At 51.1% G+C, this 27,477-nt stretch overlaps 36 non-coding genes across 36 annotated transcripts; all 36 read left to right on the top strand.

The window, feature by feature from the left end:
• The first annotated feature begins 140 nt into the window (after nt 1-140).
• On the top strand, nt 141-213 carry Trnaa-ugc. Its single transcript has one exon. It is a non-coding gene; the product is annotated as a tRNA-Ala (tRNA).
• Nucleotides 214-629: 416 nt separating this feature from the next.
• Nucleotides 630-702, top strand: Trnaa-agc. Its single transcript has one exon. It is a non-coding gene; the product is annotated as a tRNA-Ala (tRNA).
• A 1,002-nt stretch (nt 703-1,704) lies between these two features.
• Nucleotides 1,705-1,777, top strand: Trnaa-ugc. Its single transcript has one exon. It is a non-coding gene; the product is annotated as a tRNA-Ala (tRNA).
• A 416-nt stretch (nt 1,778-2,193) lies between these two features.
• Trnaa-agc lies at nt 2,194-2,266 on the top strand. Its single transcript has one exon. It is a non-coding gene; the product is annotated as a tRNA-Ala (tRNA).
• Nucleotides 2,267-3,279: 1,013 nt separating this feature from the next.
• Nucleotides 3,280-3,352, top strand: Trnaa-ugc. Its single transcript has one exon. It is a non-coding gene; the product is annotated as a tRNA-Ala (tRNA).
• Nucleotides 3,353-3,768: 416 nt separating this feature from the next.
• Trnaa-agc lies at nt 3,769-3,841 on the top strand. The gene has a single exon. It is a non-coding gene; the product is annotated as a tRNA-Ala (tRNA).
• Nucleotides 3,842-4,843: 1,002 nt separating this feature from the next.
• Nucleotides 4,844-4,916, top strand: Trnaa-ugc. The gene has a single exon. It is a non-coding gene; the product is annotated as a tRNA-Ala (tRNA).
• Nucleotides 4,917-5,332: 416 nt separating this feature from the next.
• Nucleotides 5,333-5,405, top strand: Trnaa-agc. The gene has a single exon. It is a non-coding gene; the product is annotated as a tRNA-Ala (tRNA).
• Nucleotides 5,406-6,407: 1,002 nt separating this feature from the next.
• Nucleotides 6,408-6,480, top strand: Trnaa-ugc. Its single transcript has one exon. It is a non-coding gene; the product is annotated as a tRNA-Ala (tRNA).
• Nucleotides 6,481-6,896: 416 nt separating this feature from the next.
• On the top strand, nt 6,897-6,969 carry Trnaa-agc. The gene has a single exon. It is a non-coding gene; the product is annotated as a tRNA-Ala (tRNA).
• Nucleotides 6,970-7,971: 1,002 nt separating this feature from the next.
• Trnaa-ugc lies at nt 7,972-8,044 on the top strand. The gene has a single exon. It is a non-coding gene; the product is annotated as a tRNA-Ala (tRNA).
• A 416-nt stretch (nt 8,045-8,460) lies between these two features.
• Nucleotides 8,461-8,533, top strand: Trnaa-agc. Its single transcript has one exon. It is a non-coding gene; the product is annotated as a tRNA-Ala (tRNA).
• A 1,002-nt stretch (nt 8,534-9,535) lies between these two features.
• Nucleotides 9,536-9,608, top strand: Trnaa-ugc. Its single transcript has one exon. It is a non-coding gene; the product is annotated as a tRNA-Ala (tRNA).
• Nucleotides 9,609-10,024: 416 nt separating this feature from the next.
• Nucleotides 10,025-10,097, top strand: Trnaa-agc. Its single transcript has one exon. It is a non-coding gene; the product is annotated as a tRNA-Ala (tRNA).
• A 1,013-nt stretch (nt 10,098-11,110) lies between these two features.
• On the top strand, nt 11,111-11,183 carry Trnaa-ugc. The gene has a single exon. It is a non-coding gene; the product is annotated as a tRNA-Ala (tRNA).
• Nucleotides 11,184-11,599: 416 nt separating this feature from the next.
• Trnaa-agc lies at nt 11,600-11,672 on the top strand. The gene has a single exon. It is a non-coding gene; the product is annotated as a tRNA-Ala (tRNA).
• A 1,002-nt stretch (nt 11,673-12,674) lies between these two features.
• Nucleotides 12,675-12,747, top strand: Trnaa-ugc. The gene has a single exon. It is a non-coding gene; the product is annotated as a tRNA-Ala (tRNA).
• Nucleotides 12,748-13,163: 416 nt separating this feature from the next.
• Nucleotides 13,164-13,236, top strand: Trnaa-agc. The gene has a single exon. It is a non-coding gene; the product is annotated as a tRNA-Ala (tRNA).
• Nucleotides 13,237-14,238: 1,002 nt separating this feature from the next.
• Nucleotides 14,239-14,311, top strand: Trnaa-ugc. The gene has a single exon. It is a non-coding gene; the product is annotated as a tRNA-Ala (tRNA).
• Nucleotides 14,312-14,727: 416 nt separating this feature from the next.
• Nucleotides 14,728-14,800, top strand: Trnaa-agc. Its single transcript has one exon. It is a non-coding gene; the product is annotated as a tRNA-Ala (tRNA).
• A 1,002-nt stretch (nt 14,801-15,802) lies between these two features.
• Trnaa-ugc lies at nt 15,803-15,875 on the top strand. The gene has a single exon. It is a non-coding gene; the product is annotated as a tRNA-Ala (tRNA).
• Nucleotides 15,876-16,291: 416 nt separating this feature from the next.
• Nucleotides 16,292-16,364, top strand: Trnaa-agc. Its single transcript has one exon. It is a non-coding gene; the product is annotated as a tRNA-Ala (tRNA).
• A 1,013-nt stretch (nt 16,365-17,377) lies between these two features.
• Nucleotides 17,378-17,450, top strand: Trnaa-ugc. Its single transcript has one exon. It is a non-coding gene; the product is annotated as a tRNA-Ala (tRNA).
• Nucleotides 17,451-17,866: 416 nt separating this feature from the next.
• Nucleotides 17,867-17,939, top strand: Trnaa-agc. The gene has a single exon. It is a non-coding gene; the product is annotated as a tRNA-Ala (tRNA).
• Nucleotides 17,940-18,941: 1,002 nt separating this feature from the next.
• Nucleotides 18,942-19,014, top strand: Trnaa-ugc. The gene has a single exon. It is a non-coding gene; the product is annotated as a tRNA-Ala (tRNA).
• Nucleotides 19,015-19,430: 416 nt separating this feature from the next.
• Nucleotides 19,431-19,503, top strand: Trnaa-agc. The gene has a single exon. It is a non-coding gene; the product is annotated as a tRNA-Ala (tRNA).
• Nucleotides 19,504-20,516: 1,013 nt separating this feature from the next.
• Nucleotides 20,517-20,589, top strand: Trnaa-ugc. The gene has a single exon. It is a non-coding gene; the product is annotated as a tRNA-Ala (tRNA).
• A 416-nt stretch (nt 20,590-21,005) lies between these two features.
• Trnaa-agc lies at nt 21,006-21,078 on the top strand. The gene has a single exon. It is a non-coding gene; the product is annotated as a tRNA-Ala (tRNA).
• Nucleotides 21,079-22,080: 1,002 nt separating this feature from the next.
• On the top strand, nt 22,081-22,153 carry Trnaa-ugc. The gene has a single exon. It is a non-coding gene; the product is annotated as a tRNA-Ala (tRNA).
• A 416-nt stretch (nt 22,154-22,569) lies between these two features.
• Trnaa-agc lies at nt 22,570-22,642 on the top strand. Its single transcript has one exon. It is a non-coding gene; the product is annotated as a tRNA-Ala (tRNA).
• A 1,013-nt stretch (nt 22,643-23,655) lies between these two features.
• Nucleotides 23,656-23,728, top strand: Trnaa-ugc. Its single transcript has one exon. It is a non-coding gene; the product is annotated as a tRNA-Ala (tRNA).
• A 416-nt stretch (nt 23,729-24,144) lies between these two features.
• Trnaa-agc lies at nt 24,145-24,217 on the top strand. Its single transcript has one exon. It is a non-coding gene; the product is annotated as a tRNA-Ala (tRNA).
• A 1,013-nt stretch (nt 24,218-25,230) lies between these two features.
• On the top strand, nt 25,231-25,303 carry Trnaa-ugc. Its single transcript has one exon. It is a non-coding gene; the product is annotated as a tRNA-Ala (tRNA).
• Nucleotides 25,304-25,719: 416 nt separating this feature from the next.
• Trnaa-agc lies at nt 25,720-25,792 on the top strand. The gene has a single exon. It is a non-coding gene; the product is annotated as a tRNA-Ala (tRNA).
• Nucleotides 25,793-26,794: 1,002 nt separating this feature from the next.
• Nucleotides 26,795-26,867, top strand: Trnaa-ugc. Its single transcript has one exon. It is a non-coding gene; the product is annotated as a tRNA-Ala (tRNA).
• A 416-nt stretch (nt 26,868-27,283) lies between these two features.
• On the top strand, nt 27,284-27,356 carry Trnaa-agc. Its single transcript has one exon. It is a non-coding gene; the product is annotated as a tRNA-Ala (tRNA).
• Nucleotides 27,357-27,477: the final 121 nt, after the last annotated feature.

Here is a 27,477-nt window from a genome sequence, read left to right as displayed (position 1 = left end):
AACTACTTGGAACTCTTGCGTATGTGAACGTGTCCGCGCCTTTGTACTCTGGTCCCTTCACCCCTGCAAACCAACCAACCATCGCGTCCGTGCACATAAGAGTAGCAAAGAACGGAGAACAGCGCAGCTTGGTTGTGCTTGGGGGCGTAGCTCAGTTGGTAGAGCGTTCGCTTTGCATGTGAAAGGTCCCGGGTTCAAGCCCCGGCGCCTCCACGTTTTGTGGTCAGTGCGTGGTAAGTGTTGGTCGCGGCGAGCCTAAAGGCACGCAAGATGTTGCAAAGCCAGCGTCACAGACTCGTATACTGACGTAAGGAGAGCAAGACGTAAATGTGAGGACCGGCTGTTGTCGAGGTGTCATCGAGTGCAAATCTGCCTTAGGTATAACGGCCTAACCTCAATGAAGTCTAGAGAGTGGACAACACGTTCGTCTACCTCAGAGCGTTGGCCGAACGCTATTTTCGACGTCGTGCGTGCCACTTTGATTTTGGCCAACTACGATTCGATACAGAATGCAGGAAACCTGAAAGACACCCTCACGGACACATTGAGAGTAGTGTTTGTCAGCGGAATAATGGGAGTGCAAGGGTCTGTGTCATTGATATGGCTGTATGTAGCGCAGTTCGTCAGCAGGGGGCGTAGCTCAGATGGTAGAGCGCTCGCTTAGCATGCGAGAGGTACTGGGATCGATACCCAGCGCCTCCAGAATTTTTAACACACCAACATGCGCACACTGCCATGCAAGTGGAATATATCACAGCCAGAAAATGTGTCAAGGCAGATACGAGCCAACGATTAGCAGCCACAATTGGCAAGCGTGCTGTAATGCGCACGAAGCACCCTCCTCCCACCACTACACTTAATTTAGAAACAGTACAAGTGTTCCCATAAGATTCTCAAACCTATGTCGCAAAGATCAGCCTTGCGCCGAATTCACAAAAATCCCACTGCACATTCCAATTCTTGACGTGCAGTCGGCTGCTACTGGTGTTGCTAGTTGTGACTGCTGATGACAGATGCCGTAGCAATCAATTCATGGAGTGAGTTGTATGTTTTGCGATACTCTGTCTCTGACAAGCAAGCAGAGGTGACATAGGCGCGAACACAGGAAGCTTGCAGCCCCTCGCTGCCTGCAGACACCGAACAGCCACACTAGGAGGGCGGCCTAAGTCGTCGGCGAAATGTGCTCATTCGCTTGTGTGCGACGTCAAGCTCTAAATAAGGCTGTCACTAGCGTGAGCGTCGTGTAAAGTCGGAAAAGTCGTCTGCGTGGGTGAGTGCCATGTTTGGGGAGCGTTTCGTAGTTTGCGCAGTGCAATGGAGACGCGGAAAGTTGTTGTGGCCCAGTCTTTTGCAGTTGGACGACAAGAGTGGTACACAGTAGTAAAGTGCGAGGCAGTGAGTTGGCATGAACAGTCGAGTGCACAATGGGTCTTCAGATGTGCTTGTTACCTCAGGTGCTGTGTGATTGTCGACATGGAGTGAAAACGGAGCAACTTGTGACTGTCCCTTCAATTTAAGACGTTAAAAACGGACGGAATTTGCAGTCGTAATACCAGAGCATCGAAACTACTTGGAACTCTTGCGTATGTGAACGTGTCCGCGCCTTTGTACTCTGGTCCCTTCACCCCTGCAAACCAACCAACCATCGCGTCCGTGCACATAAGAGTAGCAAAGAACGGAGAACAGCGCAGCTTGGTTGTGCTTGGGGGCGTAGCTCAGTTGGTAGAGCGTTCGCTTTGCATGTGAAAGGTCCCGGGTTCAAGCCCCGGCGCCTCCACGTTTTGTGGTCAGTGCGTGGTAAGTGTTGGTCGCGGCGAGCCTAAAGGCACGCAAGATGTTGCAAAGCCAGCGTCACAGACTCGTATACTGACGTAAGGAGAGCAAGACGTAAATGTGAGGACCGGCTGTTGTCGAGGTGTCATCGAGTGCAAATCTGCCTTAGGTATAACGGCCTAACCTCAATGAAGTCTAGAGAGTGGACAACACGTTCGTCTACCTCAGAGCGTTGGCCGAACGCTATTTTCGACGTCGTGCGTGCCACTTTGATTTTGGCCAACTACGATTCGATACAGAATGCAGGAAACCTGAAAGACACCCTCACGGACTCATTGAGAGTAGTGTTTGTCAGCGGAATAATGGGAGTGCAAGGGTCTGTGTCATTGATATGGCTGTATGTAGCGCAGTTCGTCAGCAGGGGGCGTAGCTCAGATGGTAGAGCGCTCGCTTAGCATGCGAGAGGTACTGGGATCGATACCCAGCGCCTCCAGAATTTTTAACACACCAACATGCGCACACTGCCATGCAAGTGGAATAATTCACAGCCAGAAAATGTGTCAAGGCAGATACGAGCCAACGATTAGCAGCCACAATTGGCAAGCGTGCTGTAATGCGCACGAAGCACCCTCCTCCCACCACTACACTTAATTTAGAAACAGTACAAGTGTTCCCATAAGATTCTCAAACCTATGTCGCAAAGATCAGCCTTGCGCCGAATTCACAAAAATCCCACTGCACATTCCAATTCTTGACGTGCAGTCGGCTGCTACTGGTGTTGCTAGTTGTGACTGCTGATGACAGATGCCGTAGCAATCAATTCATGGAGTGAGTTGTATGTTTTGCGATACTCTGTCTCTGACAAGCAAGCAGAGGTGACATATGCGCGAACACAGGAAGCTTGCAGCCCCTCGCTGCCTGCAGACACCGAACAGCCACACTAGGAGGGCGGCCTAAGTCGTCGGCGAAATGTGCTCATTCGCTTGTGTGCGACGTCAAGCTCTAAATAAGGCTGTCACTAGCGTGAGCGTTGCGTGAGCGTCGTGTAAAGTCGGAAAAGTCGTCTGCGTGGGTGAGTGGCATGTTTGGGGAGCGTTTCGTAGTTTGCGCAGTGCAATGGAGACGCGGAAAGTTGTTGTGGCCCAGTCTTTTGCAGTTGGACGACAAGAGTGGTACACAGTAGTAAAGTGCGAGGCAGTGAGTTGGCATGAACAGTCGAGTGCACAATGGGTCTTCAGATGTGCTTGTTACCTCAGGTGCTGTGTGATTGTCGACATGGAGTGAAAACGGAGCAACTTGTGACTGTCCCTTCAATTTAAGACGTTAAAAACGGACGGAATTTGCAGTCGTAATACCAGAGCATCGAAACTACTTGGAACTCTTGCGTATGTGAACGTGTCCGCGCCTTTGTACTCTGGTCCCTTCACCCCTGCAAACCAACCAACCATCGCGTCCGTGCACATAAGAGTAGCAAAGAACGGAGAACAGCGCAGCTTGGTTGTGCTTGGGGGCGTAGCTCAGTTGGTAGAGCGTTCGCTTTGCATGTGAAAGGTCCCGGGTTCAAGCCCCGGCGCCTCCACGTTTTGTGGTCAGTGCGTGGTAAGTGTTGGTCGCGGCGAGCCTAAAGGCACGCAAGATGTTGCAAAGCCAGCGTCACAGACTCGTATACTGACGTAAGGAGAGCAAGACGTAAATGTGAGGACCGGCTGTTGTCGAGGTGTCATCGAGTGCAAATCTGCCTTAGGTATAACGGCCTAACCTCAATGAAGTCTAGAGAGTGGACAACACGTTCGTCTACCTCAGAGCGTTGGCCGAACGCTATTTTCGACGTCGTGCGTGCCACTTTGATTTTGGCCAACTACGATTCGATACAGAATGCAGGAAACCTGAAAGACACCCTCACGGACACATTGAGAGTAGTGTTTGTCAGCGGAATAATGGGAGTGCAAGGGTCTGTGTCATTGATATGGCTGTATGTAGCGCAGTTCGTCAGCAGGGGGCGTAGCTCAGATGGTAGAGCGCTCGCTTAGCATGCGAGAGGTACTGGGATCGATACCCAGCGCCTCCAGAATTTTTAACACACCAACATGCGCACACTGCCATGCAAGTGGAATATATCACAGCCAGAAAATGTGTCAAGGCAGATACGAGCCAACGATTAGCAGCCACAATTGGCAAGCGTGCTGTAATGCGCACGAAGCACCCTCCTCCCACCACTACACTTAATTTAGAAACAGTACAAGTGTTCCCATAAGATTCTCAAACCTATGTCGCAAAGATCAGCCTTGCGCCGAATTCACAAAAATCCCACTGCACATTCCAATTCTTGACGTGCAGTCGGCTGCTACTGGTGTTGCTAGTTGTGACTGCTGATGACAGATGCCGTAGCAATCAATTCATGGAGTGAGTTGTATGTTTTGCGATACTCTGTCTCTGACAAGCAAGCAGAGGTGACATAGGCGCGAACACAGGAAGCTTGCAGCCCCTCGCTGCCTGCAGACACCGAACAGCCACACTAGGAGGGCGGCCTAAGTCGTCGGCGAAATGTGCTCATTCGCTTGTGTGCGACGTCAAGCTCTAAATAAGGCTGTCACTAGCGTGAGCGTCGTGTAAAGTCGGAAAAGTCGTCTGCGTGGGTGAGTGCCATGTTTGGGGAGCGTTTCGTAGTTTGCGCAGTGCAATGGAGACGCGGAAAGTTGTTGTGGCCCAGTCTTTTGCAGTTGGACGACAAGAGTGGTACACAGTAGTAAAGTGCGAGGCAGTGAGTTGGCATGAACAGTCGAGTGCACAATGGGTCTTCAGATGTGCTTGTTACCTCAGGTGCTGTGTGATTGTCGACATGGAGTGAAAACGGAGCAACTTGTGACTGTCCCTTCAATTTAAGACGTTAAAAACGGACGGAATTTGCAGTCGTAATACCAGAGCATCGAAACTACTTGGAACTCTTGCGTATGTGAACGTGTCCGCGCCTTTGTACTCTGGTCCCTTCACCCCTGCAAACCAACCAACCATCGCGTCCGTGCACATAAGAGTAGCAAAGAACGGAGAACAGCGCAGCTTGGTTGTGCTTGGGGGCGTAGCTCAGTTGGTAGAGCGTTCGCTTTGCATGTGAAAGGTCCCGGGTTCAAGCCCCGGCGCCTCCACGTTTTGTGGTCAGTGCGTGGTAAGTGTTGGTCGCGGCGAGCCTAAAGGCACGCAAGATGTTGCAAAGCCAGCGTCACAGACTCGTATACTGACGTAAGGAGAGCAAGACGTAAATGTGAGGACCGGCTGTTGTCGAGGTGTCATCGAGTGCAAATCTGCCTTAGGTATAACGGCCTAACCTCAATGAAGTCTAGAGAGTGGACAACACGTTCGTCTACCTCAGAGCGTTGGCCGAACGCTATTTTCGACGTCGTGCGTGCCACTTTGATTTTGGCCAACTACGATTCGATACAGAATGCAGGAAACCTGAAAGACACCCTCACGGACACATTGAGAGTAGTGTTTGTCAGCGGAATAATGGGAGTGCAAGGGTCTGTGTCATTGATATGGCTGTATGTAGCGCAGTTCGTCAGCAGGGGGCGTAGCTCAGATGGTAGAGCGCTCGCTTAGCATGCGAGAGGTACTGGGATCGATACCCAGCGCCTCCAGAATTTTTAACACACCAACATGCGCACACTGCCATGCAAGTGGAATATATCACAGCCAGAAAATGTGTCAAGGCAGATACGAGCCAACGATTAGCAGCCACAATTGGCAAGCGTGCTGTAATGCGCACGAAGCACCCTCCTCCCACCACTACACTTAATTTAGAAACAGTACAAGTGTTCCCATAAGATTCTCAAACCTATGTCGCAAAGATCAGCCTTGCGCCGAATTCACAAAAATCCCACTGCACATTCCAATTCTTGACGTGCAGTCGGCTGCTACTGGTGTTGCTAGTTGTGACTGCTGATGACAGATGCCGTAGCAATCAATTCATGGAGTGAGTTGTATGTTTTGCGATACTCTGTCTCTGACAAGCAAGCAGAGGTGACATAGGCGCGAACACAGGAAGCTTGCAGCCCCTCGCTGCCTGCAGACACCGAACAGCCACACTAGGAGGGCGGCCTAAGTCGTCGGCGAAATGTGCTCATTCGCTTGTGTGCGACGTCAAGCTCTAAATAAGGCTGTCACTAGCGTGAGCGTCGTGTAAAGTCGGAAAAGTCGTCTGCGTGGGTGAGTGCCATGTTTGGGGAGCGTTTCGTAGTTTGCGCAGTGCAATGGAGACGCGGAAAGTTGTTGTGGCCCAGTCTTTTGCAGTTGGACGACAAGAGTGGTACACAGTAGTAAAGTGCGAGGCAGTGAGTTGGCATGAACAGTCGAGTGCACAATGGGTCTTCAGATGTGCTTGTTACCTCAGGTGCTGTGTGATTGTCGACATGGAGTGAAAACGGAGCAACTTGTGACTGTCCCTTCAATTTAAGACGTTAAAAACGGACGGAATTTGCAGTCGTAATACCAGAGCATCGAAACTACTTGGAACTCTTGCGTATGTGAACGTGTCCGCGCCTTTGTACTCTGGTCCCTTCACCCCTGCAAACCAACCAACCATCGCGTCCGTGCACATAAGAGTAGCAAAGAACGGAGAACAGCGCAGCTTGGTTGTGCTTGGGGGCGTAGCTCAGTTGGTAGAGCGTTCGCTTTGCATGTGAAAGGTCCCGGGTTCAAGCCCCGGCGCCTCCACGTTTTGTGGTCAGTGCGTGGTAAGTGTTGGTCGCGGCGAGCCTAAAGGCACGCAAGATGTTGCAAAGCCAGCGTCACAGACTCGTATACTGACGTAAGGAGAGCAAGACGTAAATGTGAGGACCGGCTGTTGTCGAGGTGTCATCGAGTGCAAATCTGCCTTAGGTATAACGGCCTAACCTCAATGAAGTCTAGAGAGTGGACAACACGTTCGTCTACCTCAGAGCGTTGGCCGAACGCTATTTTCGACGTCGTGCGTGCCACTTTGATTTTGGCCAACTACGATTCGATACAGAATGCAGGAAACCTGAAAGACACCCTCACGGACTCATTGAGAGTAGTGTTTGTCAGCGGAATAATGGGAGTGCAAGGGTCTGTGTCATTGATATGGCTGTATGTAGCGCAGTTCGTCAGCAGGGGGCGTAGCTCAGATGGTAGAGCGCTCGCTTAGCATGCGAGAGGTACTGGGATCGATACCCAGCGCCTCCAGAATTTTTAACACACCAACATGCGCACACTGCCATGCAAGTGGAATAATTCACAGCCAGAAAATGTGTCAAGGCAGATACGAGCCAACGATTAGCAGCCACAATTGGCAAGCGTGCTGTAATGCGCACGAAGCACCCTCCTCCCACCACTACACTTAATTTAGAAACAGTACAAGTGTTCCCATAAGATTCTCAAACCTATGTCGCAAAGATCAGCCTTGCGCCGAATTCACAAAAATCCCACTGCACATTCCAATTCTTGACGTGCAGTCGGCTGCTACTGGTGTTGCTAGTTGTGACTGCTGATGACAGATGCCGTAGCAATCAATTCATGGAGTGAGTTGTATGTTTTGCGATACTCTGTCTCTGACAAGCAAGCAGAGGTGACATAGGCGCGAACACAGGAAGCTTGCAGCCCCTCGCTGCCTGCAGACACCGAACAGCCACACTAGGAGGGCGGCCTAAGTCGTCGGCGAAATGTGCTCATTCGCTTGTGTGCGACGTCAAGCTCTAAATAAGGCTGTCACTAGCGTGAGCGTCGTGTAAAGTCGGAAAAGTCGTCTGCGTGGGTGAGTGCCATGTTTGGGGAGCGTTTCGTAGTTTGCGCAGTGCAATGGAGACGCGGAAAGTTGTTGTGGCCCAGTCTTTTGCAGTTGGACGACAAGAGTGGTACACAGTAGTAAAGTGCGAGGCAGTGAGTTGGCATGAACAGTCGAGTGCACAATGGGTCTTCAGATGTGCTTGTTACCTCAGGTGCTGTGTGATTGTCGACATGGAGTGAAAACGGAGCAACTTGTGACTGTCCCTTCAATTTAAGACGTTAAAAACGGACGGAATTTGCAGTCGTAATACCAGAGCATCGAAACTACTTGGAACTCTTGCGTATGTGAACGTGTCCGCGCCTTTGTACTCTGGTCCCTTCACCCCTGCAAACCAACCAACCATCGCGTCCGTGCACATAAGAGTAGCAAAGAACGGAGAACAGCGCAGCTTGGTTGTGCTTGGGGGCGTAGCTCAGTTGGTAGAGCGTTCGCTTTGCATGTGAAAGGTCCCGGGTTCAAGCCCCGGCGCCTCCACGTTTTGTGGTCAGTGCGTGGTAAGTGTTGGTCGCGGCGAGCCTAAAGGCACGCAAGATGTTGCAAAGCCAGCGTCACAGACTCGTATACTGACGTAAGGAGAGCAAGACGTAAATGTGAGGACCGGCTGTTGTCGAGGTGTCATCGAGTGCAAATCTGCCTTAGGTATAACGGCCTAACCTCAATGAAGTCTAGAGAGTGGACAACACGTTCGTCTACCTCAGAGCGTTGGCCGAACGCTATTTTCGACGTCGTGCGTGCCACTTTGATTTTGGCCAACTACGATTCGATACAGAATGCAGGAAACCTGAAAGACACCCTCACGGACTCATTGAGAGTAGTGTTTGTCAGCGGAATAATGGGAGTGCAAGGGTCTGTGTCATTGATATGGCTGTATGTAGCGCAGTTCGTCAGCAGGGGGCGTAGCTCAGATGGTAGAGCGCTCGCTTAGCATGCGAGAGGTACTGGGATCGATACCCAGCGCCTCCAGAATTTTTAACACACCAACATGCGCACACTGCCATGCAAGTGGAATAATTCACAGCCAGAAAATGTGTCAAGGCAGATACGAGCCAACGATTAGCAGCCACAATTGGCAAGCGTGCTGTAATGCGCACGAAGCACCCTCCTCCCACCACTACACTTAATTTAGAAACAGTACAAGTGTTCCCATAAGATTCTCAAACCTATGTCGCAAAGATCAGCCTTGCGCCGAATTCACAAAAATCCCACTGCACATTCCAATTCTTGACGTGCAGTCGGCTGCTACTGGTGTTGCTAGTTGTGACTGCTGATGACAGATGCCGTAGCAATCAATTCATGGAGTGAGTTGTATGTTTTGCGATACTCTGTCTCTGACAAGCAAGCAGAGGTGACATAGGCGCGAACACAGGAAGCTTGCAGCCCCTCGCTGCCTGCAGACACCGAACAGCCACACTAGGAGGGCGGCCTAAGTCGTCGGCGAAATGTGCTCATTCGCTTGTGTGCGACGTCAAGCTCTAAATAAGGCTGTCACTAGCGTGAGCGTCGTGTAAAGTCGGAAAAGTCGTCTGCGTGGGTGAGTGCCATGTTTGGGGAGCGTTTCGTAGTTTGCGCAGTGCAATGGAGACGCGGAAAGTTGTTGTGGCCCAGTCTTTTGCAGTTGGACGACAAGAGTGGTACACAGTAGTAAAGTGCGAGGCAGTGAGTTGGCATGAACAGTCGAGTGCACAATGGGTCTTCAGATGTGCTTGTTACCTCAGGTGCTGTGTGATTGTCGACATGGAGTGAAAACGGAGCAACTTGTGACTGTCCCTTCAATTTAAGACGTTAAAAACGGACGGAATTTGCAGTCGTAATACCAGAGCATCGAAACTACTTGGAACTCTTGCGTATGTGAACGTGTCCGCGCCTTTGTACTCTGGTCCCTTCACCCCTGCAAACCAACCAACCATCGCGTCCGTGCACATAAGAGTAGCAAAGAACGGAGAACAGCGCAGCTTGGTTGTGCTTGGGGGCGTAGCTCAGTTGGTAGAGCGTTCGCTTTGCATGTGAAAGGTCCCGGGTTCAAGCCCCGGCGCCTCCACGTTTTGTGGTCAGTGCGTGGTAAGTGTTGGTCGCGGCGAGCCTAAAGGCACGCAAGATGTTGCAAAGCCAGCGTCACAGACTCGTATACTGACGTAAGGAGAGCAAGACGTAAATGTGAGGACCGGCTGTTGTCGAGGTGTCATCGAGTGCAAATCTGCCTTAGGTATAACGGCCTAACCTCAATGAAGTCTAGAGAGTGGACAACACGTTCGTCTACCTCAGAGCGTTGGCCGAACGCTATTTTCGACGTCGTGCGTGCCACTTTGATTTTGGCCAACTACGATTCGATACAGAATGCAGGAAACCTGAAAGACACCCTCACGGACACATTGAGAGTAGTGTTTGTCAGCGGAATAATGGGAGTGCAAGGGTCTGTGTCATTGATATGGCTGTATGTAGCGCAGTTCGTCAGCAGGGGGCGTAGCTCAGATGGTAGAGCGCTCGCTTAGCATGCGAGAGGTACTGGGATCGATACCCAGCGCCTCCAGAATTTTTAACACACCAACATGCGCACACTGCCATGCAAGTGGAATAATTCACAGCCAGAAAATGTGTCAAGGCAGATACGAGCCAACGATTAGCAGCCACAATTGGCAAGCGTGCTGTAATGCGCACGAAGCACCCTCCTCCCACCACTACACTTAATTTAGAAACAGTACAAGTGTTCCCATAAGATTCTCAAACCTATGTCGCAAAGATCAGCCTTGCGCCGAATTCACAAAAATCCCACTGCACATTCCAATTCTTGACGTGCAGTCGGCTGCTACTGGTGTTGCTAGTTGTGACTGCTGATGACAGATGCCGTAGCAATCAATTCATGGAGTGAGTTGTATGTTTTGCGATACTCTGTCTCTGACAAGCAAGCAGAGGTGACATAGGCGCGAACACAGGAAGCTTGCAGCCCCTCGCTGCCTGCAGACACCGAACAGCCACACTAGGAGGGCGGCCTAAGTCGTCGGCGAAATGTGCTCATTCGCTTGTGTGCGACGTCAAGCTCTAAATAAGGCTGTCACTAGCGTGAGCGTTGCGTGAGCGTCGTGTAAAGTCGGAAAAGTCGTCTGCGTGGGTGAGTGGCATGTTTGGGGAGCGTTTCGTAGTTTGCGCAGTGCAATGGAGACGCGGAAAGTTGTTGTGGCCCAGTCTTTTGCAGTTGGACGACAAGAGTGGTACACAGTAGTAAAGTGCGAGGCAGTGAGTTGGCATGAACAGTCGAGTGCACAATGGGTCTTCAGATGTGCTTGTTACCTCAGGTGCTGTGTGATTGTCGACATGGAGTGAAAACGGAGCAACTTGTGACTGTCCCTTCAATTTAAGACGTTAAAAACGGACGGAATTTGCAGTCGTAATACCAGAGCATCGAAACTACTTGGAACTCTTGCGTATGTGAACGTGTCCGCGCCTTTGTACTCTGGTCCCTTCACCCCTGCAAACCAACCAACCATCGCGTCCGTGCACATAAGAGTAGCAAAGAACGGAGAACAGCGCAGCTTGGTTGTGCTTGGGGGCGTAGCTCAGTTGGTAGAGCGTTCGCTTTGCATGTGAAAGGTCCCGGGTTCAAGCCCCGGCGCCTCCACGTTTTGTGGTCAGTGCGTGGTAAGTGTTGGTCGCGGCGAGCCTAAAGGCACGCAAGATGTTGCAAAGCCAGCGTCACAGACTCGTATACTGACGTAAGGAGAGCAAGACGTAAATGTGAGGACCGGCTGTTGTCGAGGTGTCATCGAGTGCAAATCTGCCTTAGGTATAACGGCCTAACCTCAATGAAGTCTAGAGAGTGGACAACACGTTCGTCTACCTCAGAGCGTTGGCCGAACGCTATTTTCGACGTCGTGCGTGCCACTTTGATTTTGGCCAACTACGATTCGATACAGAATGCAGGAAACCTGAAAGACACCCTCACGGACACATTGAGAGTAGTGTTTGTCAGCGGAATAATGGGAGTGCAAGGGTCTGTGTCATTGATATGGCTGTATGTAGCGCAGTTCGTCAGCAGGGGGCGTAGCTCAGATGGTAGAGCGCTCGCTTAGCATGCGAGAGGTACTGGGATCGATACCCAGCGCCTCCAGAATTTTTAACACACCAACATGCGCACACTGCCATGCAAGTGGAATATATCACAGCCAGAAAATGTGTCAAGGCAGATACGAGCCAACGATTAGCAGCCACAATTGGCAAGCGTGCTGTAATGCGCACGAAGCACCCTCCTCCCACCACTACACTTAATTTAGAAACAGTACAAGTGTTCCCATAAGATTCTCAAACCTATGTCGCAAAGATCAGCCTTGCGCCGAATTCACAAAAATCCCACTGCACATTCCAATTCTTGACGTGCAGTCGGCTGCTACTGGTGTTGCTAGTTGTGACTGCTGATGACAGATGCCGTAGCAATCAATTCATGGAGTGAGTTGTATGTTTTGCGATACTCTGTCTCTGACAAGCAAGCAGAGGTGACATAGGCGCGAACACAGGAAGCTTGCAGCCCCTCGCTGCCTGCAGACACCGAACAGCCACACTAGGAGGGCGGCCTAAGTCGTCGGCGAAATGTGCTCATTCGCTTGTGTGCGACGTCAAGCTCTAAATAAGGCTGTCACTAGCGTGAGCGTCGTGTAAAGTCGGAAAAGTCGTCTGCGTGGGTGAGTGCCATGTTTGGGGAGCGTTTCGTAGTTTGCGCAGTGCAATGGAGACGCGGAAAGTTGTTGTGGCCCAGTCTTTTGCAGTTGGACGACAAGAGTGGTACACAGTAGTAAAGTGCGAGGCAGTGAGTTGGCATGAACAGTCGAGTGCACAATGGGTCTTCAGATGTGCTTGTTACCTCAGGTGCTGTGTGATTGTCGACATGGAGTGAAAACGGAGCAACTTGTGACTGTCCCTTCAATTTAAGACGTTAAAAACGGACGGAATTTGCAGTCGTAATACCAGAGCATCGAAACTACTTGGAACTCTTGCGTATGTGAACGTGTCCGCGCCTTTGTACTCTGGTCCCTTCACCCCTGCAAACCAACCAACCATCGCGTCCGTGCACATAAGAGTAGCAAAGAACGGAGAACAGCGCAGCTTGGTTGTGCTTGGGGGCGTAGCTCAGTTGGTAGAGCGTTCGCTTTGCATGTGAAAGGTCCCGGGTTCAAGCCCCGGCGCCTCCACGTTTTGTGGTCAGTGCGTGGTAAGTGTTGGTCGCGGCGAGCCTAAAGGCACGCAAGATGTTGCAAAGCCAGCGTCACAGACTCGTATACTGACGTAAGGAGAGCAAGACGTAAATGTGAGGACCGGCTGTTGTCGAGGTGTCATCGAGTGCAAATCTGCCTTAGGTATAACGGCCTAACCTCAATGAAGTCTAGAGAGTGGACAACACGTTCGTCTACCTCAGAGCGTTGGCCGAACGCTATTTTCGACGTCGTGCGTGCCACTTTGATTTTGGCCAACTACGATTCGATACAGAATGCAGGAAACCTGAAAGACACCCTCACGGACACATTGAGAGTAGTGTTTGTCAGCGGAATAATGGGAGTGCAAGGGTCTGTGTCATTGATATGGCTGTATGTAGCGCAGTTCGTCAGCAGGGGGCGTAGCTCAGATGGTAGAGCGCTCGCTTAGCATGCGAGAGGTACTGGGATCGATACCCAGCGCCTCCAGAATTTTTAACACACCAACATGCGCACACTGCCATGCAAGTGGAATAATTCACAGCCAGAAAATGTGTCAAGGCAGATACGAGCCAACGATTAGCAGCCACAATTGGCAAGCGTGCTGTAATGCGCACGAAGCACCCTCCTCCCACCACTACACTTAATTTAGAAACAGTACAAGTGTTCCCATAAGATTCTCAAACCTATGTCGCAAAGATCAGCCTTGCGCCGAATTCACAAAAATCCCACTGCACATTCCAATTCTTGACGTGCAGTCGGCTGCTACTGGTGTTGCTAGTTGTGACTGCTGATGACAGATGCCGTAGCAATCAATTCATGGAGTGAGTTGTATGTTTTGCGATACTCTGTCTCTGACAAGCAAGCAGAGGTGACATAGGCGCGAACACAGGAAGCTTGCAGCCCCTCGCTGCCTGCAGACACCGAACAGCCACACTAGGAGGGCGGCCTAAGTCGTCGGCGAAATGTGCTCATTCGCTTGTGTGCGACGTCAAGCTCTAAATAAGGCTGTCACTAGCGTGAGCGTCGTGTAAAGTCGGAAAAGTCGTCTGCGTGGGTGAGTGGCATGTTTGGGGAGCGTTTCGTAGTTTGCGCAGTGCAATGGAGACGCGGAAAGTTGTTGTGGCCCAGTCTTTTGCAGTTGGACGACAAGAGTGGTACACAGTAGTAAAGTGCGAGGCAGTGAGTTGGCATGAACAGTCGAGTGCACAATGGGTCTTCAGATGTGCTTGTTACCTCAGGTGCTGTGTGATTGTCGACATGGAGTGAAAACGGAGCAACTTGTGACTGTCCCTTCAATTTAAGACGTTAAAAACGGACGGAATTTGCAGTCGTAATACCAGAGCATCGAAACTACTTGGAACTCTTGCGTATGTGAACGTGTCCGCGCCTTTGTACTCTGGTCCCTTCACCCCTGCAAACCAACCAACCATCGCGTCCGTGCACATAAGAGTAGCAAAGAACGGAGAACAGCGCAGCTTGGTTGTGCTTGGGGGCGTAGCTCAGTTGGTAGAGCGTTCGCTTTGCATGTGAAAGGTCCCGGGTTCAAGCCCCGGCGCCTCCACGTTTTGTGGTCAGTGCGTGGTAAGTGTTGGTCGCGGCGAGCCTAAAGGCACGCAAGATGTTGCAAAGCCAGCGTCACAGACTCGTATACTGACGTAAGGAGAGCAAGACGTAAATGTGAGGACCGGCTGTTGTCGAGGTGTCATCGAGTGCAAATCTGCCTTAGGTATAACGGCCTAACCTCAATGAAGTCTAGAGAGTGGACAACACGTTCGTCTACCTCAGAGCGTTGGCCGAACGCTATTTTCGACGTCGTGCGTGCCACTTTGATTTTGGCCAACTACGATTCGATACAGAATGCAGGAAACCTGAAAGACACCCTCACGGACACATTGAGAGTAGTGTTTGTCAGCGGAATAATGGGAGTGCAAGGGTCTGTGTCATTGATATGGCTGTATGTAGCGCAGTTCGTCAGCAGGGGGCGTAGCTCAGATGGTAGAGCGCTCGCTTAGCATGCGAGAGGTACTGGGATCGATACCCAGCGCCTCCAGAATTTTTAACACACCAACATGCGCACACTGCCATGCAAGTGGAATATATCACAGCCAGAAAATGTGTCAAGGCAGATACGAGCCAACGATTAGCAGCCACAATTGGCAAGCGTGCTGTAATGCGCACGAAGCACCCTCCTCCCACCACTACACTTAATTTAGAAACAGTACAAGTGTTCCCATAAGATTCTCAAACCTATGTCGCAAAGATCAGCCTTGCGCCGAATTCACAAAAATCCCACTGCACATTCCAATTCTTGACGTGCAGTCGGCTGCTACTGGTGTTGCTAGTTGTGACTGCTGATGACAGATGCCGTAGCAATCAATTCATGGAGTGAGTTGTATGTTTTGCGATACTCTGTCTCTGACAAGCAAGCAGAGGTGACATAGGCGCGAACACAGGAAGCTTGCAGCCCCTCGCTGCCTGCAGACACCGAACAGCCACACTAGGAGGGCGGCCTAAGTCGTCGGCGAAATGTGCTCATTCGCTTGTGTGCGACGTCAAGCTCTAAATAAGGCTGTCACTAGCGTGAGCGTCGTGTAAAGTCGGAAAAGTCGTCTGCGTGGGTGAGTGCCATGTTTGGGGAGCGTTTCGTAGTTTGCGCAGTGCAATGGAGACGCGGAAAGTTGTTGTGGCCCAGTCTTTTGCAGTTGGACGACAAGAGTGGTACACAGTAGTAAAGTGCGAGGCAGTGAGTTGGCATGAACAGTCGAGTGCACAATGGGTCTTCAGATGTGCTTGTTACCTCAGGTGCTGTGTGATTGTCGACATGGAGTGAAAACGGAGCAACTTGTGACTGTCCCTTCAATTTAAGACGTTAAAAACGGACGGAATTTGCAGTCGTAATACCAGAGCATCGAAACTACTTGGAACTCTTGCGTATGTGAACGTGTCCGCGCCTTTGTACTCTGGTCCCTTCACCCCTGCAAACCAACCAACCATCGCGTCCGTGCACATAAGAGTAGCAAAGAACGGAGAACAGCGCAGCTTGGTTGTGCTTGGGGGCGTAGCTCAGTTGGTAGAGCGTTCGCTTTGCATGTGAAAGGTCCCGGGTTCAAGCCCCGGCGCCTCCACGTTTTGTGGTCAGTGCGTGGTAAGTGTTGGTCGCGGCGAGCCTAAAGGCACGCAAGATGTTGCAAAGCCAGCGTCACAGACTCGTATACTGACGTAAGGAGAGCAAGACGTAAATGTGAGGACCGGCTGTTGTCGAGGTGTCATCGAGTGCAAATCTGCCTTAGGTATAACGGCCTAACCTCAATGAAGTCTAGAGAGTGGACAACACGTTCGTCTACCTCAGAGCGTTGGCCGAACGCTATTTTCGACGTCGTGCGTGCCACTTTGATTTTGGCCAACTACGATTCGATACAGAATGCAGGAAACCTGAAAGACACCCTCACGGACACATTGAGAGTAGTGTTTGTCAGCGGAATAATGGGAGTGCAAGGGTCTGTGTCATTGATATGGCTGTATGTAGCGCAGTTCGTCAGCAGGGGGCGTAGCTCAGATGGTAGAGCGCTCGCTTAGCATGCGAGAGGTACTGGGATCGATACCCAGCGCCTCCAGAATTTTTAACACACCAACATGCGCACACTGCCATGCAAGTGGAATAATTCACAGCCAGAAAATGTGTCAAGGCAGATACGAGCCAACGATTAGCAGCCACAATTGGCAAGCGTGCTGTAATGCGCACGAAGCACCCTCCTCCCACCACTACACTTAATTTAGAAACAGTACAAGTGTTCCCATAAGATTCTCAAACCTATGTCGCAAAGATCAGCCTTGCGCCGAATTCACAAAAATCCCACTGCACATTCCAATTCTTGACGTGCAGTCGGCTGCTACTGGTGTTGCTAGTTGTGACTGCTGATGACAGATGCCGTAGCAATCAATTCATGGAGTGAGTTGTATGTTTTGCGATACTCTGTCTCTGACAAGCAAGCAGAGGTGACATAGGCGCGAACACAGGAAGCTTGCAGCCCCTCGCTGCCTGCAGACACCGAACAGCCACACTAGGAGGGCGGCCTAAGTCGTCGGCGAAATGTGCTCATTCGCTTGTGTGCGACGTCAAGCTCTAAATAAGGCTGTCACTAGCGTGAGCGTTGCGTGAGCGTCGTGTAAAGTCGGAAAAGTCGTCTGCGTGGGTGAGTGGCATGTTTGGGGAGCGTTTCGTAGTTTGCGCAGTGCAATGGAGACGCGGAAAGTTGTTGTGGCCCAGTCTTTTGCAGTTGGACGACAAGAGTGGTACACAGTAGTAAAGTGCGAGGCAGTGAGTTGGCATGAACAGTCGAGTGCACAATGGGTCTTCAGATGTGCTTGTTACCTCAGGTGCTGTGTGATTGTCGACATGGAGTGAAAACGGAGCAACTTGTGACTGTCCCTTCAATTTAAGACGTTAAAAACGGACGGAATTTGCAGTCGTAATACCAGAGCATCGAAACTACTTGGAACTCTTGCGTATGTGAACGTGTCCGCGCCTTTGTACTCTGGTCCCTTCACCCCTGCAAACCAACCAACCATCGCGTCCGTGCACATAAGAGTAGCAAAGAACGGAGAACAGCGCAGCTTGGTTGTGCTTGGGGGCGTAGCTCAGTTGGTAGAGCGTTCGCTTTGCATGTGAAAGGTCCCGGGTTCAAGCCCCGGCGCCTCCACGCTTTGTGGTCAGTGCGTGGTAAGTGTTGGTCGCGGCGAGCCTAAAGGCACGCAAGATGTTGCAAAGCCAGCGTCACAGACTCGTATACTGACGTAAGGAGAGCAAGACGTAAATGTGAGGACCGGCTGTTGTCGAGGTGTCATCGAGTGCAAATCTGCCTTAGGTATAACGGCCTAACCTCAATGAAGTCTAGAGAGTGGACAACACGTTCGTCTACCTCAGAGCGTTGGCCGAACGCTATTTTCGACGTCGTGCGTGCCACTTTGATTTTGGCCAACTACGATTCGATACAGAATGCAGGAAACCTGAAAGACACCCTCACGGACACATTGAGAGTAGTGTTTGTCAGCGGAATAATGGGAGTGCAAGGGTCTGTGTCATTGATATGGCTGTATGTAGCGCAGTTCGTCAGCAGGGGGCGTAGCTCAGATGGTAGAGCGCTCGCTTAGCATGCGAGAGGTACTGGGATCGATACCCAGCGCCTCCAGAATTTTTAACACACCAACATGCGCACACTGCCATGCAAGTGGAATATATCACAGCCAGAAAATGTGTCAAGGCAGATACGAGCCAACGATTAGCAGCCACAATTGGCAAGCGTGCTGTAATGCGCACGAAGCACCCTCCTCCCACCACTACACTTAATTTAGAAACAGTACAAGTGTTCCCATAAGATTCTCAAACCTATGTCGCAAAGATCAGCCTTGCGCCGAATTCACAAAAATCCCACTGCACATTCCAATTCTTGACGTGCAGTCGGCTGCTACTGGTGTTGCTAGTTGTGACTGCTGATGACAGATGCCGTAGCAATCAATTCATGGAGTGAGTTGTATGTTTTGCGATACTCTGTCTCTGACAAGCAAGCAGAGGTGACATAGGCGCGAACACAGGAAGCTTGCAGCCCCTCGCTGCCTGCAGACACCGAACAGCCACACTAGGAGGGCGGCCTAAGTCGTCGGCGAAATGTGCTCATTCGCTTGTGTGCGACGTCAAGCTCTAAATAAGGCTGTCACTAGCGTGAGCGTCGTGTAAAGTCGGAAAAGTCGTCTGCGTGGGTGAGTGCCATGTTTGGGGAGCGTTTCGTAGTTTGCGCAGTGCAATGGAGACGCGGAAAGTTGTTGTGGCCCAGTCTTTTGCAGTTGGACGACAAGAGTGGTACACAGTAGTAAAGTGCGAGGCAGTGAGTTGGCATGAACAGTCGAGTGCACAATGGGTCTTCAGATGTGCTTGTTACCTCAGGTGCTGTGTGATTGTCGACATGGAGTGAAAACGGAGCAACTTGTGACTGTCCCTTCAATTTAAGACGTTAAAAACGGACGGAATTTGCAGTCGTAATACCAGAGCATCGAAACTACTTGGAACTCTTGCGTATGTGAACGTGTCCGCGCCTTTGTACTCTGGTCCCTTCACCCCTGCAAACCAACCAACCATCGCGTCCGTGCACATAAGAGTAGCAAAGAACGGAGAACAGCGCAGCTTGGTTGTGCTTGGGGGCGTAGCTCAGTTGGTAGAGCGTTCGCTTTGCATGTGAAAGGTCCCGGGTTCAAGCCCCGGCGCCTCCACGTTTTGTGGTCAGTGCGTGGTAAGTGTTGGTCGCGGCGAGCCTAAAGGCACGCAAGATGTTGCAAAGCCAGCGTCACAGACTCGTATACTGACGTAAGGAGAGCAAGACGTAAATGTGAGGACCGGCTGTTGTCGAGGTGTCATCGAGTGCAAATCTGCCTTAGGTATAACGGCCTAACCTCAATGAAGTCTAGAGAGTGGACAACACGTTCGTCTACCTCAGAGCGTTGGCCGAACGCTATTTTCGACGTCGTGCGTGCCACTTTGATTTTGGCCAACTACGATTCGATACAGAATGCAGGAAACCTGAAAGACACCCTCACGGACACATTGAGAGTAGTGTTTGTCAGCGGAATAATGGGAGTGCAAGGGTCTGTGTCATTGATATGGCTGTATGTAGCGCAGTTCGTCAGCAGGGGGCGTAGCTCAGATGGTAGAGCGCTCGCTTAGCATGCGAGAGGTACTGGGATCGATACCCAGCGCCTCCAGAATTTTTAACACACCAACATGCGCACACTGCCATGCAAGTGGAATAATTCACAGCCAGAAAATGTGTCAAGGCAGATACGAGCCAACGATTAGCAGCCACAATTGGCAAGCGTGCTGTAATGCACACGAAGCACCCTCCTCCCACCACTACACTTAATTTAGAAACAGTACAAGTGTTCCCATAAGATTCTCAAACCTATGTCGCAAAGATCAGCCTTGCGCCGAATTCACAAAAATCCCACTGCACATTCCAATTCTTGACGTGCAGTCGGCTGCTACTGGTGTTGCTAGTTGTGACTGCTGATGACAGATGCCGTAGCAATCAATTCATGGAGTGAGTTGTATGTTTTGCGATACTCTGTCTCTGACAAGCAAGCAGAGGTGACATAGGCGCGAACACAGGAAGCTTGCAGCCCCTCGCTGCCTGCAGACACCGAACAGCCACACTAGGAGGGCGGCCTAAGTCGTCGGCGAAATGTGCTCATTCGCTTGTGTGCGACGTCAAGCTCTAAATAAGGCTGTCACTAGCGTGAGCGTTGCGTGAGCGTCGTGTAAAGTCGGAAAAGTCGTCTGCGTGGGTGAGTGGCATGTTTGGGGAGCGTTTCGTAGTTTGCGCAGTGCAATGGAGACGCGGAAAGTTGTTGTGGCCCAGTCTTTTGCAGTTGGACGACAAGAGTGGTACACAGTAGTAAAGTGCGAGGCAGTGAGTTGGCATGAACAGTCGAGTGCACAATGGGTCTTCAGATGTGCTTGTTACCTCAGGTGCTGTGTGATTGTCGACATGGAGTGAAAACGGAGCAACTTGTGACTGTCCCTTCAATTTAAGACGTTAAAAACGGACGGAATTTGCAGTCGTAATACCAGAGCATCGAAACTACTTGGAACTCTTGCGTATGTGAACGTGTCCGCGCCTTTGTACTCTGGTCCCTTCACCCCTGCAAACCAACCAACCATCGCGTCCGTGCACATAAGAGTAGCAAAGAACGGAGAACAGCGCAGCTTGGTTGTGCTTGGGGGCGTAGCTCAGTTGGTAGAGCGTTCGCTTTGCATGTGAAAGGTCCCGGGTTCAAGCCCCGGCGCCTCCACGTTTTGTGGTCAGTGCGTGGTAAGTGTTGGTCGCGGCGAGCCTAAAGGCACGCAAGATGTTGCAAAGCCAGCGTCACAGACTCGTATACTGACGTAAGGAGAGCAAGACGTAAATGTGAGGACCGGCTGTTGTCGAGGTGTCATCGAGTGCAAATCTGCCTTAGGTATAACGGCCTAACCTCAATGAAGTCTAGAGAGTGGACAACACGTTCGTCTACCTCAGAGCGTTGGCCGAACGCTATTTTCGACGTCGTGCGTGCCACTTTGATTTTGGCCAACTACGATTCGATACAGAATGCAGGAAACCTGAAAGACACCCTCACGGACACATTGAGAGTAGTGTTTGTCAGCGGAATAATGGGAGTGCAAGGGTCTGTGTCATTGATATGGCTGTATGTAGCGCAGTTCGTCAGCAGGGGGCGTAGCTCAGATGGTAGAGCGCTCGCTTAGCATGCGAGAGGTACTGGGATCGATACCCAGCGCCTCCAGAATTTTTAACACACCAACATGCGCACACTGCCATGCAAGTGGAATATATCACAGCCAGAAAATGTGTCAAGGCAGATACGAGCCAACGATTAGCAGCCACAATTGGCAAGCGTGCTGTAATGCGCACGAAGCACCCTCCTCCCACCACTACACTTAATTTAGAAACAGTACAAGTGTTCCCATAAGATTCTCAAACCTATGTCGCAAAGATCAGCCTTGCGCCGAATTCACAAAAATCCCACTGCACATTCCAATTCTTGACGTGCAGTCGGCTGCTACTGGTGTTGCTAGTTGTGACTGCTGATGACAGATGCCGTAGCAATCAATTCATGGAGTGAGTTGTATGTTTTGCGATACTCTGTCTCTGACAAGCAAGCAGAGGTGACATAGGCGCGAACACAGGAAGCTTGCAGCCCCTCGCTGCCTGCAGACACCGAACAGCCACACTAGGAGGGCGGCCTAAGTCGTCGGCGAAATGTGCTCATTCGCTTGTGTGCGACGTCAAGCTCTAAATAAGGCTGTCACTAGCGTGAGCGTCGTGTAAAGTCGGAAAAGTCGTCTGCGTGGGTGAGTGCCATGTTTGGGGAGCGTTTCGTAGTTTGCGCAGTGCAATGGAGACGCGGAAAGTTGTTGTGGCCCAGTCTTTTGCAGTTGGACGACAAGAGTGGTACACAGTAGTAAAGTGCGAGGCAGTGAGTTGGCATGAACAGTCGAGTGCACAATGGGTCTTCAGATGTGCTTGTTACCTCAGGTGCTGTGTGATTGTCGACATGGAGTGAAAACGGAGCAACTTGTGACTGTCCCTTCAATTTAAGACGTTAAAAACGGACGGAATTTGCAGTCGTAATACCAGAGCATCGAAACTACTTGGAACTCTTGCGTATGTGAACGTGTCCGCGCCTTTGTACTCTGGTCCCTTCACCCCTGCAAACCAACCAACCATCGCGTCCGTGCACATAAGAGTAGCAAAGAACGGAGAACAGCGCAGCTTGGTTGTGCTTGGGGGCGTAGCTCAGTTGGTAGAGCGTTCGCTTTGCATGTGAAAGGTCCCGGGTTCAAGCCCCGGCGCCTCCACGTTTTGTGGTCAGTGCGTGGTAAGTGTTGGTCGCGGCGAGCCTAAAGGCACGCAAGATGTTGCAAAGCCAGCGTCACAGACTCGTATACTGACGTAAGGAGAGCAAGACGTAAATGTGAGGACCGGCTGTTGTCGAGGTGTCATCGAGTGCAAATCTGCCTTAGGTATAACGGCCTAACCTCAATGAAGTCTAGAGAGTGGACAACACGTTCGTCTACCTCAGAGCGTTGGCCGAACGCTATTTTCGACGTCGTGCGTGCCACTTTGATTTTGGCCAACTACGATTCGATACAGAATGCAGGAAACCTGAAAGACACCCTCACGGACACATTGAGAGTAGTGTTTGTCAGCGGAATAATGGGAGTGCAAGGGTCTGTGTCATTGATATGGCTGTATGTAGCGCAGTTCGTCAGCAGGGGGCGTAGCTCAGATGGTAGAGCGCTCGCTTAGCATGCGAGAGGTACTGGGATCGATACCCAGCGCCTCCAGAATTTTTAACACACCAACATGCGCACACTGCCATGCAAGTGGAATAATTCACAGCCAGAAAATGTGTCAAGGCAGATACGAGCCAACGATTAGCAGCCACAATTGGCAAGCGTGCTGTAATGCGCACGAAGCACCCTCCTCCCACCACTACACTTAATTTAGAAACAGTACAAGTGTTCCCATAAGATTCTCAAACCTATGTCGCAAAGATCAGCCTTGCGCCGAATTCACAAAAATCCCACTGCACATTCCAATTCTTGACGTGCAGTCGGCTGCTACTGGTGTTGCTAGTTGTGACTGCTGATGACAGATGCCGTAGCAATCAATTCATGGAGTGAGTTGTATGTTTTGCGATACTCTGTCTCTGACAAGCAAGCAGAGGTGACATAGGCGCGAACACAGGAAGCTTGCAGCCCCTCGCTGCCTGCAGACACCGAACAGCCACACTAGGAGGGCGGCCTAAGTCGTCGGCGAAATGTGCTCATTCGCTTGTGTGCGACGTCAAGCTCTAAATAAGGCTGTCACTAGCGTGAGCGTTGCGTGAGCGTCGTGTAAAGTCGGAAAAGTCGTCTGCGTGGGTGAGTGGCATGTTTGGGGAGCGTTTCGTAGTTTGCGCAGTGCAATGGAGACGCGGAAAGTTGTTGTGGCCCAGTCTTTTGCAGTTGGACGACAAGAGTGGTACACAGTAGTAAAGTGCGAGGCAGTGAGTTGGCATGAACAGTCGAGTGCACAATGGGTCTTCAGATGTGCTTGTTACCTCAGGTGCTGTGTGATTGTCGACATGGAGTGAAAACGGAGCAACTTGTGACTGTCCCTTCAATTTAAGACGTTAAAAACGGACGGAATTTGCAGTCGTAATACCAGAGCATCGAAACTACTTGGAACTCTTGCGTATGTGAACGTGTCCGCGCCTTTGTACTCTGGTCCCTTCACCCCTGCAAACCAACCAACCATCGCGTCCGTGCACATAAGAGTAGCAAAGAACGGAGAACAGCGCAGCTTGGTTGTGCTTGGGGGCGTAGCTCAGTTGGTAGAGCGTTCGCTTTGCATGTGAAAGGTCCCGGGTTCAAGCCCCGGCGCCTCCACGTTTTGTGGTCAGTGCGTGGTAAGTGTTGGTCGCGGCGAGCCTAAAGGCACGCAAGATGTTGCAAAGCCAGCGTCACAGACTCGTATACTGACGTAAGGAGAGCAAGACGTAAATGTGAGGACCGGCTGTTGTCGAGGTGTCATCGAGTGCAAATCTGCCTTAGGTATAACGGCCTAACCTCAATGAAGTCTAGAGAGTGGACAACACGTTCGTCTACCTCAGAGCGTTGGCCGAACGCTATTTTCGACGTCGTGCGTGCCACTTTGATTTTGGCCAACTACGATTCGATACAGAATGCAGGAAACCTGAAAGACACCCTCACGGACACATTGAGAGTAGTGTTTGTCAGCGGAATAATGGGAGTGCAAGGGTCTGTGTCATTGATATGGCTGTATGTAGCGCAGTTCGTCAGCAGGGGGCGTAGCTCAGATGGTAGAGCGCTCGCTTAGCATGCGAGAGGTACTGGGATCGATACCCAGCGCCTCCAGAATTTTTAACACACCAACATGCGCACACTGCCATGCAAGTGGAATATATCACAGCCAGAAAATGTGTCAAGGCAGATACGAGCCAACGATTAGCAGCCACAATTGGCAAGCGTGCTGTAATGCGCACGAAGCACCCTCCTCCCACCACTACACTTAATTTAGAAACAGTACAAGTGTTCCCATAAGATTCTCAAACCTATGTCGCAAAGATCAGCCTTGCGCCGAATTCACAAAAATCCCACTGCACATTCCAATTCTTGACGTGCAGTCGGCTGCTACTGGTGTTGCTAGTTGTGACTGCTGATGACAGATGCCGTAGCAATCAATTCATGGAGTGAGTTGTATGTTTTGCGATACTCTGTCTCTGACAAGCAAGCAGAGGTGACATAGGCGCGAACACAGGAAGCTTGCAGCCCCTCGCTGCCTGCAGACACCGAACAGCCACACTAGGAGGGCGGCCTAAGTCGTCGGCGAAATGTGCTCATTCGCTTGTGTGCGACGTCAAGCTCTAAATAAGGCTGTCACTAGCGTGAGCGTTGCGTGAGCGTCGTGTAAAGTCGGAAAAGTCGTCTGCGTGGGTGAGTGGCATGTTTGGGGAGCGTTTCGTAGTTTGCGCAGTGCAATGGAGACGCGGAAAGTTGTTGTGGCCCAGTCTTTTGCAGTTGGACGACAAGAGTGGTACACAGTAGTAAAGTGCGAGGCAGTGAGTTGGCATGAACAGTCGAGTGCACAATGGGTCTTCAGATGTGCTTGTTACCTCAGGTGCTGTGTGATTGTCGACATGGAGTGAAAACGGAGCAACTTGTGACTGTCCCTTCAATTTAAGACGTTAAAAACGGACGGAATTTGCAGTCGTAATACCAGAGCATCGAAACTACTTGGAACTCTTGCGTATGTGAACGTGTCCGCGCCTTTGTACTCTGGTCCCTTCACCCCTGCAAACCAACCAACCATCGCGTCCGTGCACATAAGAGTAGCAAAGAACGGAGAACAGCGCAGCTTGGTTGTGCTTGGGGGCGTAGCTCAGTTGGTAGAGCGTTCGCTTTGCATGTGAAAGGTCCCGGGTTCAAGCCCCGGCGCCTCCACGTTTTGTGGTCAGTGCGTGGTAAGTGTTGGTCGCGGCGAGCCTAAAGGCACGCAAGATGTTGCAAAGCCAGCGTCACAGACTCGTATACTGACGTAAGGAGAGCAAGACGTAAATGTGAGGACCGGCTGTTGTCGAGGTGTCATCGAGTGCAAATCTGCCTTAGGTATAACGGCCTAACCTCAATGAAGTCTAGAGAGTGGACAACACGTTCGTCTACCTCAGAGCGTTGGCCGAACGCTATTTTCGACGTCGTGCGTGCCACTTTGATTTTGGCCAACTACGATTCGATACAGAATGCAGGAAACCTGAAAGACACCCTCACGGACACATTGAGAGTAGTGTTTGTCAGCGGAATAATGGGAGTGCAAGGGTCTGTGTCATTGATATGGCTGTATGTAGCGCAGTTCGTCAGCAGGGGGCGTAGCTCAGATGGTAGAGCGCTCGCTTAGCATGCGAGAGGTACTGGGATCGATACCCAGCGCCTCCAGAATTTTTAACACACCAACATGCGCACACTGCCATGCAAGTGGAATATATCACAGCCAGAAAATGTGTCAAGGCAGATACGAGCCAACGATTAGCAGCCACAATTGGCAAGCGTGCTGTAATGCGCACGAAGCACCCTCCTCCCACCACTACACTTAATTTAGAAACAGTACAAGTGTTCCCATAAGATTCTCAAACCTATGTCGCAAAGATCAGCCTTGCGCCGAATTCACAAAAATCCCACTGCACATTCCAATTCTTGACGTGCAGTCGGCTGCTACTGGTGTTGCTAGTTGTGACTGCTGATGACAGATGCCGTAGCAATCAATTCATGGAGTGAGTTGTATGTTTTGCGATACTCTGTCTCTGACAAGCAAGCAGAGGTGACATAGGCGCGAACACAGGAAGCTTGCAGCCCCTCGCTGCCTGCAGACACCGAACAGCCACACTAGGAGGGCGGCCTAAGTCGTCGGCGAAATGTGCTCATTCGCTTGTGTGCGACGTCAAGCTCTAAATAAGGCTGTCACTAGCGTGAGCGTCGTGTAAAGTCGGAAAAGTCGTCTGCGTGGGTGAGTGCCATGTTTGGGGAGCGTTTCGTAGTTTGCGCAGTGCAATGGAGACGCGGAAAGTTGTTGTGGCCCAGTCTTTTGCAGTTGGACGACAAGAGTGGTACACAGTAGTAAAGTGCGAGGCAGTGAGTTGGCATGAACAGTCGAGTGCACAATGGGTCTTCAGATGTGCTTGTTACCTCAGGTGCTGTGTGATTGTCGACATGGAGTGAAAACGGAGCAACTTGTGACTGTCCCTTCAATTTAAGACGTTAAAAACGGACGGAATTTGCAGTCGTAATACCAGAGCATCGAAACTACTTGGAACTCTTGCGTATGTGAACGTGTCCGCGCCTTTGTACTCTGGTCCCTTCACCCCTGCAAACCAACCAACCATCGCGTCCGTGCACATAAGAGTAGCAAAGAACGGAGAACAGCGCAGCTTGGTTGTGCTTGGGGGCGTAGCTCAGTTGGTAGAGCGTTCGCTTTGCATGTGAAAGGTCCCGGGTTCAAGCCCCGGCGCCTCCACGTTTTGTGGTCAGTGCGTGGTAAGTGTTGGTCGCGGCGAGCCTAAAGGCACGCAAGATGTTGCAAAGCCAGCGTCACAGACTCGTATACTGACGTAAGGAGAGCAAGACGTAAATGTGAGGACCGGCTGTTGTCGAGGTGTCATCGAGTGCAAATCTGCCTTAGGTATAACGGCCTAACCTCAATGAAGTCTAGAGAGTGGACAACACGTTCGTCTACCTCAGAGCGTTGGCCGAACGCTATTTTCGACGTCGTGCGTGCCACTTTGATTTTGGCCAACTACGATTCGATACAGAATGCAGGAAACCTGAAAGACACCCTCACGGACACATTGAGAGTAGTGTTTGTCAGCGGAATAATGGGAGTGCAAGGGTCTGTGTCATTGATATGGCTGTATGTAGCGCAGTTCGTCAGCAGGGGGCGTAGCTCAGATGGTAGAGCGCTCGCTTAGCATGCGAGAGGTACTGGGATCGATACCCAGCGCCTCCAGAATTTTTAACACACCAACATGCGCACACTGCCATGCAAGTGGAATAATTCACAGCCAGAAAATGTGTCAAGGCAGATACGAGCCAACGATTAGCAGCCACAATTGGCAAGCGTGCTGTAA

Source organism: Schistocerca americana, unplaced genomic scaffold (assembly GCF_021461395.2).
Source record: "Schistocerca americana isolate TAMUIC-IGC-003095 unplaced genomic scaffold, iqSchAmer2.1 HiC_scaffold_415, whole genome shotgun sequence".
NCBI lineage: Eukaryota > Metazoa > Arthropoda > Insecta > Orthoptera > Acrididae > Schistocerca > Schistocerca americana.
This window is presented reverse-complemented; position numbering and strand designations above follow the sequence as displayed.